At 40.5% G+C, this 7,822-nt stretch overlaps 1 pseudogene; it reads left to right on the forward strand.

The window, feature by feature from the left end:
- Positions 1-1,984, forward strand: part of LOC103739257 — a 10,263-nt pseudogene extending 8,279 nt beyond the window's left edge.
- The last annotated feature ends 5,838 nt before the right edge of the window (positions 1,985-7,822 follow it).

The raw sequence follows: 7,822 nt of genomic DNA on the forward strand, positions 1-7,822 counted from the left end.
TTAATTTTTATTATTTTTATTTTATGTGTATGAGTGTATTGCCTGCATGTGTGTAAGTGCACCTGTGTCATGCAGTGCCCAAGGAGGTCAGAGGAGGGCACTGGACTCCACTGAAACTGGAGATACAGCTGGTTGTTAACTGCCATGTAGGTGCTAGACTGAACCCTTGTCCACTGCAAGAACAGCCAGTACTGTTAACTGCTAAACCATCTCTCCAGTCCCAGGAACCAGAATTTTAAATATGAAATATTCTGTTGATTTTATGAACACAGTTCTTCCTACTTCAAATTTCTTAAGGCCCCAGGCTCTTTATTTCCGTTTTCTCTACAGAACTTCTGGCAGGAAACTGTAGGCTCAATACATGTTTGTTGATTCATATTGTGTTTTAAAAGAAAACTATTATTTTTGCCAGTGTTTATATTTTAAGGATTTTTATGCTGGTTCAGTTTTCAACAGAGCCAGGCTATAGCCTCTGTTGGAAAGAGTATGTATGAACGAAAAAAGTGTCAGGAGATAGCCTGACCTTATTTTTAATCTGGAGTTTCAGGGTCCAGGTGACCTTTGAGATGTTTGGAGAAGCAACACTGCCGCCTTGTGGTAGATGTACATCACCTGCTGACAATCTTAGCCGCACTTAGTAATTTATGCTTCTCTTAGTACAGATCTAATTGGATTTGAAGGTCTGAAAACTTGCAACAATGTCTTAGATAATTTGGCTGAAGATCAAGGCCCATGAATGTCCTTAACTGGTGCTGTTGTTGGAGAGGGTGCGATTTGCTATCCAAGATCTCACCGAGCCTATTGTGCTGTTGGTTTTCAGCCTATTAGTTTCTTAGTATATGAAACTCTGTTTCTTGTAGGCAGGCCTGGAAATCACAGTGTAGCTGAGGATGACCTTGAGTTTTTAACTCTTCTGCCTCCCCATCCCCCAAGTGCTGGGATTACACATGTGCATCACCGCACCCAGTTAGTCCAACTCAGTGGGAACCCTAGACCCAGCAAGCACAGTACCACCGAGCTACATCGTACCCTGTTCACTTTCCCAGAATGTTCTAATAGACATTTAACATGACTTATGTCCTAGGGGATGTGAGGATTTCTCTCACCAAGTAGGGCTGTCCCCTGGGCAGAGCCAGCCTGAGAAGTCCCCTGCTCCAAGTGCATAGAAGGGGAGATGGGCTAACTGGGTTTTCCTTTTCAGTGGAAAGGAAAGAAGGACAATGGGAAGAAAGTGATCCTGACCCTGCTGTTATGAAGCAGCAGGAGGTCAAAAAGGTGGTGAATCCTCTGTTTGAGAAAAGGCCTAAGAACGTTGGTACTGGACAGGACATACAGTCCAACAGGACCTCACCAGCTTTGACATGTGACCTCACTATATTCGGTGGTAGTAGCAAAGGGCCTTGTACAAGTGGCTGAAATTGCCACCTATGATTAGCCAGTTCACCCAAACCTTGGATCGCGAACAGCTGCTTAAGCTTGTCCACAGGCACAGCCCAGAGACAAGGCAAGCGAAAAAGCAGAGGCCGTTGGCCTGTGCTGAGAAGAAAGCTGTTGGCAAAGAGGATGTCCCCACTAAGGGACCTCCTGTCCTCTGATCAGGAGTCAATACTGTCACTACTTGGTGGAGAACAAGGCTCAGCTGATACTAATTACAGAGACCTCATCGAGCTGGTGGACTTCCTGCCTGCCCTGTGTCACAAGATGGGGATGAGGGGGTTGTAACTAGATTGTGCCATCAAGGGGGAAGGACAGGCTGGGGCAGCTGGTCCACAGGAAGACATATACTGCCATCGCCTTTACACAGGTTAACTTGGAAGATAAAGGAGCTCAGGCTAAGCTGGTGGAAGAGACCAGAACCAACTATAGCAGACCAGATAAGGACTGCAGTCACTGAGGAGGCAAGGTCCTGCATCCAAGATCTGTGACTTGCATAGGCAAGCTAGAAAAGACCAACATCAAAGAACTTACTGCCAAGCTAGGTTAAATGTACACTGCTAAGTTTTCTGTTTAAATAAGAATTGTCCTTCAGGAAAAAAAAATGTGACAATGATCTCGCTTTAGGATGATGGAAAAATATGGTGAAAACTCACTGATAATTCCTGCTAGCTGTGGAAAATGTGGCTGAATAAGCGGGCCAGAGAGCAGCCCAAGTAATGACCAGGTAAATGCAATTTTTTCTGCTTTGCGATTCACTTTAATTGGGCTTTAATGCTTCCAGTGGGCTAGTTCATTCTGAATCCACATGGAGCCAGTTATTGTTTTTCTAGATCTGGGTATATAGTTGGTGCCTAGTAAGAAATAGTTACAAGGGGACTGGCAAGATGGCTCAGCAGGTAAAGGTACTTGCCACTAAGCCTCATGGCCTGAGTTAGATCCTTGGGATCCACATGGTAAAAGGAGAGAACCAACTCCTGCAAGTTGTCCTCTGACCTCCACATGTATACCAAGGTGCATGCACACACACACACACACACACACACATGCACACATGCACACACACACCATAATAATAAAGTAATATAATTAAAAATAAAGAGTCACAGGAATGAATGCGAAAATGCATTTTTCTTCATATATAATTTATGAACCAGTCTTCTGACTTGGGGCTAAAGGTAAATTTTCATTCCCTTCCCAGTCTCTGATTAGTTAATCCAAACTCTAAGACAATCACTCATAAGGAAAGGAAAACACTCATGGAACAGTCCTATTCATTTTCTTCTACTTGATCTATTTCAGGAGACCCTGAAGATATTGGAATAAGCAAACAAGATTGCTATCTTTTCAAAATAATGCTGAGATCCCTGGGGATCATCTGCCCACAAGAATATGTACCTTTGATATTGGCTAGGCTATTTCAGGATTCTGTGAAGATTAAAGTTTACTTGCACAAACTGATAACATTGCAAATATGTCTATGGACATGTAAATAAATTCAACAGAGTGGAAGGTTAATTGACTTCCTCTCAGGGCTACAAAAATACAGTGCATATTTTTCCATGTGCAAATTCATTTTTGGCATTCCTGATCTATAGATGCTCCTTCTCTTTGGCTTCTACTCTGTCTGTTGCTGATGAAGCCTTAGTCTCAAAACCACCAACCATAATTGTATTATATCTATTTAATGGGATTTCACATAGAATAATTAAAATTATTGACTCTTAAAAATTATATATATATATTGTGTGTGCATGTGTATTGGGGGGATACTTATATGACGTGGTGTGCATGTGGAGATCAGAGGACAACTTGCAGGAGTTGGTTCTCTCCTTTCACTGTGTGGGACTTGGGATCAGACTCAGGTCATCAGGCTTGGTGACAAGTACCTTTACCCATTGAGCCATCTCGCTGACCCAGGATCTCTCTTATTTCACAAGCTCATTTTACTTGTGCCCTCACTTAATTAGTTGTGAGTTGTGGCTATACAGTTTTACCTCTCAAAGACCTGTTGATAATATTAAAAACAAGCTGAGAGTCATCTGGGAGCCTTGGCCCATTTGGTGTTTAGTGAAGTTGCAACCGGGAGTAAACCAACCTGTGGACCCCTGACTCTCCCGAAAGTAAGGAAGGCAAATGAGACTGTTGACTGTCTTCCTCCCTGTGGTCTCCAGCTGGCTGGTCCATGCGCACTCACCAGGGGTCCTGCAAACACTAGAGCGCCTTTGCTGCTAGTAGCATAGTTGTCTTCCAGGATACCTCAGAGGTGGCAGCTATATAAACCGTTCATTCCCATTCCTCTACCCGGAATGTCTTCATGCCAAGAGAGCTAACTTCAAAATTTGCATTTTAGACAGGAAAAAAGAAATTCTAACCACAGTGAACTAATGTAGATGAATTTTAGTTTAAGGTAGGTGTACCTGGGCATGGTGGCTTATACCTATGATTCCAGCACTTGTGAGGGTGAGACAGGAGGCTCATTATGAGTCAGGCCATCCTAGCCTATGTAGTGAGAGCCTGTCTAAAATAAAAACTAAAACAAAAACAAATGGGGCTGGAGAGATGGCTCAGTGGTTAAGAGCACATGCTGTTCTTCCAGAAGGCCTGAGTTCAAAACCCTGCACCCATGTTGGGTGGCTCACAGAATCCTGTAACTCCAGCACTGTACTCACATGTATAAACTCACACATGCACACACACACACACACACACACACACGCGTGCACACACACACTCATAATTAAATAATAATAAAACAATAATATTTTAAAAACAAAAAACGAATCAAAGCAAAAAACAAAAATTAAGAGGTTTTGATCAATATGTGCTTTATAACCTTGGTTATGTCATTGTGCTGTTGATGTTTAACTTCAGACATCCAGTAGAGGGCATGAAAGGAATTGGTTTTGTTTGGCTCACTATACAGACAGGACTTACACAGTGAAAATACAGACGTGAATGCTTAAATTCTATATTATGACTCTCTGAAAGAAAACTTTCAAATACTTGTTTTCAAACATCAACTTTCAATATATTGCAATTTTTAACCATTTCTTATTTCCTGTTATATCTTTCATTTGGGGTCTATTAGCTCATTCTCTGGAACTAGATTTCATAATCTATTTCTAAAACACAAATGGTATCATTAAATAAAAGCAATGATTATATTAGATGTACTAGGAACAAACTTGAATAATACCCCGGACTTCAGCACACAATACCATTGTACCCACAAGAAAGCAAGTCTTCCTTCTGAAGGAAACTCTTCTGCAGACCAGTCTACGATTCTCAGCAGGAATCTCAGCATCTCAGTCAGGCTTTACAATGTTGGATGAGAACGGTTCACCAGCAGCCTAGGTGCTAAGAATGACTGAATATTGGCTTAGCAGCTATAAATAAGAATTGATATTATACATATATGCATTCTACTCATACATCTATACAGATATACATTCATATGTGTTTATGTACATGTTGCTTTCTGGTTTTTTGGTGGGGGACTTGAGACACATATACAATAACACTGCATCCAACAGGTGTCCATAATGTGCTGCTCACTCTATCAGGCACTTGAAAAATAATTTTAATCTTATGCTGGGAGTGGTAGTGCATGCCTTTAGTCCCAGCACTAAGGGAGGCAGAGGTAGGCGGATCTCTCTGAGTTCGGGGCCAGCCTGGTCTACATAGCGAGTTCCAGGGCAACTGGGACTACAGGGAGACCCTGTCTCAAAAAGACCAAAAAAAAAGGAAATAAAAATAATTTTAATCTTATAACAACCCCACAAAGCTGACTGTACAGGTGACCAAGTGCTGGGCAACAATTCTTTGTGAGTCTCTTACATTGCTGTGTGTCTTCTGAGCAAGCTGTTGATTGTCTTTTGTTCTGGCTTATTTTCCCCAAGCATGTTCACATAGCAGTTTGGCTTGGAAAAATGGAGAAAATGTTTTCTTCTGGAGCAAAGGTAGCATGCCTACTGTCCACTATAAGATTCATGGTCTCTGAACAGTGGGCTTCTCTTCTAAAATACAGTGGTGCACCTAGTTAATGTTGGGTGTGAGGGAGATAGATGTCAATATGTCCACACTCCTGCTGATCACTATGTGATAATGAAACAAAACAGTTTCTGATCAGGAATTTCATGTCTTTTGTCAGCACCCATGACATTGTGATAGGCCACTGCTTACTTTTCAAGGACAGTAAAAATGCTAGATTCTTCATATTCTTGAAACTATATAGAAGTATCTTTAATATAGGTTCAGACTTTCCCCCTTTCAATTGCAATGATAATTGAAGAAGTGACTTGACTGAGAGTCAAACCGGGTCTGGAACATTGAGTTTTGGAACACTGAGTTCTATAACATTCTATCTCTCTGCTCTTTAGACATTGACACTTGACATCCTATCATGTTGAAAGAATACTATCTATTAGAGAATTAGGACTTGAACAAAATTATCCTCAGTCTAATTCCTTTGTTTGGCTTTCCCCTGAAAGGACTGGTGATAGTTTCATAGAAAGGTCAAGTTCATTGACAGCTCAATGTTCTGAAGCATGGAGAATATGTGATAGAAAGTAAACAAAACCCACTTCACCAGCCAACAAGCTCTGGGAAGGATGGGTGTGCTGAGCTGGTACATTAGAGACTCTCCATCATGTTACTGTCTAAGGCTATAGAATCACAGAGAGTTAAAGTATGGACGGTGTGAGAGAGGCCAGGTTATTTTTAAGGTAGATAGAGACAAGGATGTCAAGTGAAGAGGTAAATAGGAGAAAGTAATTTCACCCAGAATGCTACTTCCATATAAGCTAGCTGTTCAGTACATTTTGATGAGTGGAAGAAAAAGTTAAAAATCTAGGGAATTAAAACAGCTGGATAGTATTAAACAATCACCAAGAGTTAGCAGACCAAGACAGCAAGGGGTTGGAGTAGATTCTCAAAGACAGAGAACGCTTGATTTAAAGTCTTGTCAAGGAACTTGGCTTTGTTTTAGACATTGCTTCTACTTAAATCTCAGTCAATAAAATACATGCATATGCTTCATTTAAAAGTATTCTTGTTCCAGTAACATTCTCTGGAAGGACAGACAGAATCCTTCTTTAGTGAAGTTTAGTAGACTGTAAGTAGCTCATGAGGCAGCTATCCAGTCAAGCCTGAGAGGACAGAGAAGATATAAAAGATGTCTCTGGTCTTAAATAGTTCATAATCAGGTAAGAGAAACAGACATATAAACAGCTAAAATAGAGTGAGATTGTGCAATAACAGATGTTTGTGAGATACAGAAGTCATAAGGAGCATCAATTTTATTTCAGGAAGGAAAGAAGAAAGCTTCATGAAAGAAGTCATATCTATATAGTTTATCTTGTTTTCCCCATTTAATGAGACACTGATGGACTCTTTGGGTTATGTTTTCTATATGATTGAAAAGGACATGGTACTCCATCTTTAAAGATAGATGGTCTCTTTCTTCATTCCACTTCATGGAGGAAATAATGTAAATGCCACACTAGGTTGTATGCCTCTTTGAAATAATTTTTCACCTGTATAGGTGTCACAGGTCAAATACTCTATGCAAATGATATTATAATTACTGAGAAATAAGAGGTTAAAATATTTATTTTTATTTTATGTGTATGAGTGTTTTGTCTACATGTAAATATACCATGTGCATGCAATACCCATGGAGGCCAGAAGACTAGATCCCCTAGAGCTGGAGTTAAGGATGGGCGTTAGCTGCCTTGTGGGTGCTGAGAACTGAACCCAGGTCCTCTGCAAGAACAGCCAGTGCCCTTAACTTTGGAGCCATTTCTCTAGCCCCAATAAGTTTTTTTTTTTTTAATGAAGATAGTTTTCTTCTTGATTTTGTTGTAAGTATATTGGGGACTAGTTTGTTTTCTGATTTGAAGTCTGAATTGAATCTAAAAGTTGAGCCATTGGAAGCCTGGTGATTGTAGAGATCACATAGCATCTTTCAGTCCTAAAGGCTAATTCCATGGGTACCTCTGGTCCTGAGGATCAATGCTGATTTGGGTTCCCAAGGTTATAGAAGTTGCTAATTTTTCTTGCTATTGTAGTCATTACAATTTTGTCCCCTAGATCTTTGTGATATTGCATAGTGTTTTCATAAATGACATCCCCTTGCTTTTAATGGGGCATCCTCTGTGCATGTACTTAGACTTCACTTCTCCAACTTTTTCCTAGGGTCCTCAAACACAGCAGGAACTTTACTTGTATTTCTCCCTCCCCTCCTTTCTTTTCCTCTCCCTTCTTTTTCTTTTTTTTCATGATGATGGTAGTTATTTCACACAGAAAAGACTGCTGTACAGCATCATCTTATTAAAAGAACATGGAATATAAAAGGATTTGGTGCTAGGATCCACAAATGAGGGAG

Source organism: Nannospalax galili, unplaced genomic scaffold (assembly GCF_000622305.1).
Source record: "Nannospalax galili isolate Female #2095 unplaced genomic scaffold, S.galili_v1.0 scaffold336, whole genome shotgun sequence".
NCBI lineage: Eukaryota > Metazoa > Chordata > Mammalia > Rodentia > Spalacidae > Nannospalax > Nannospalax galili.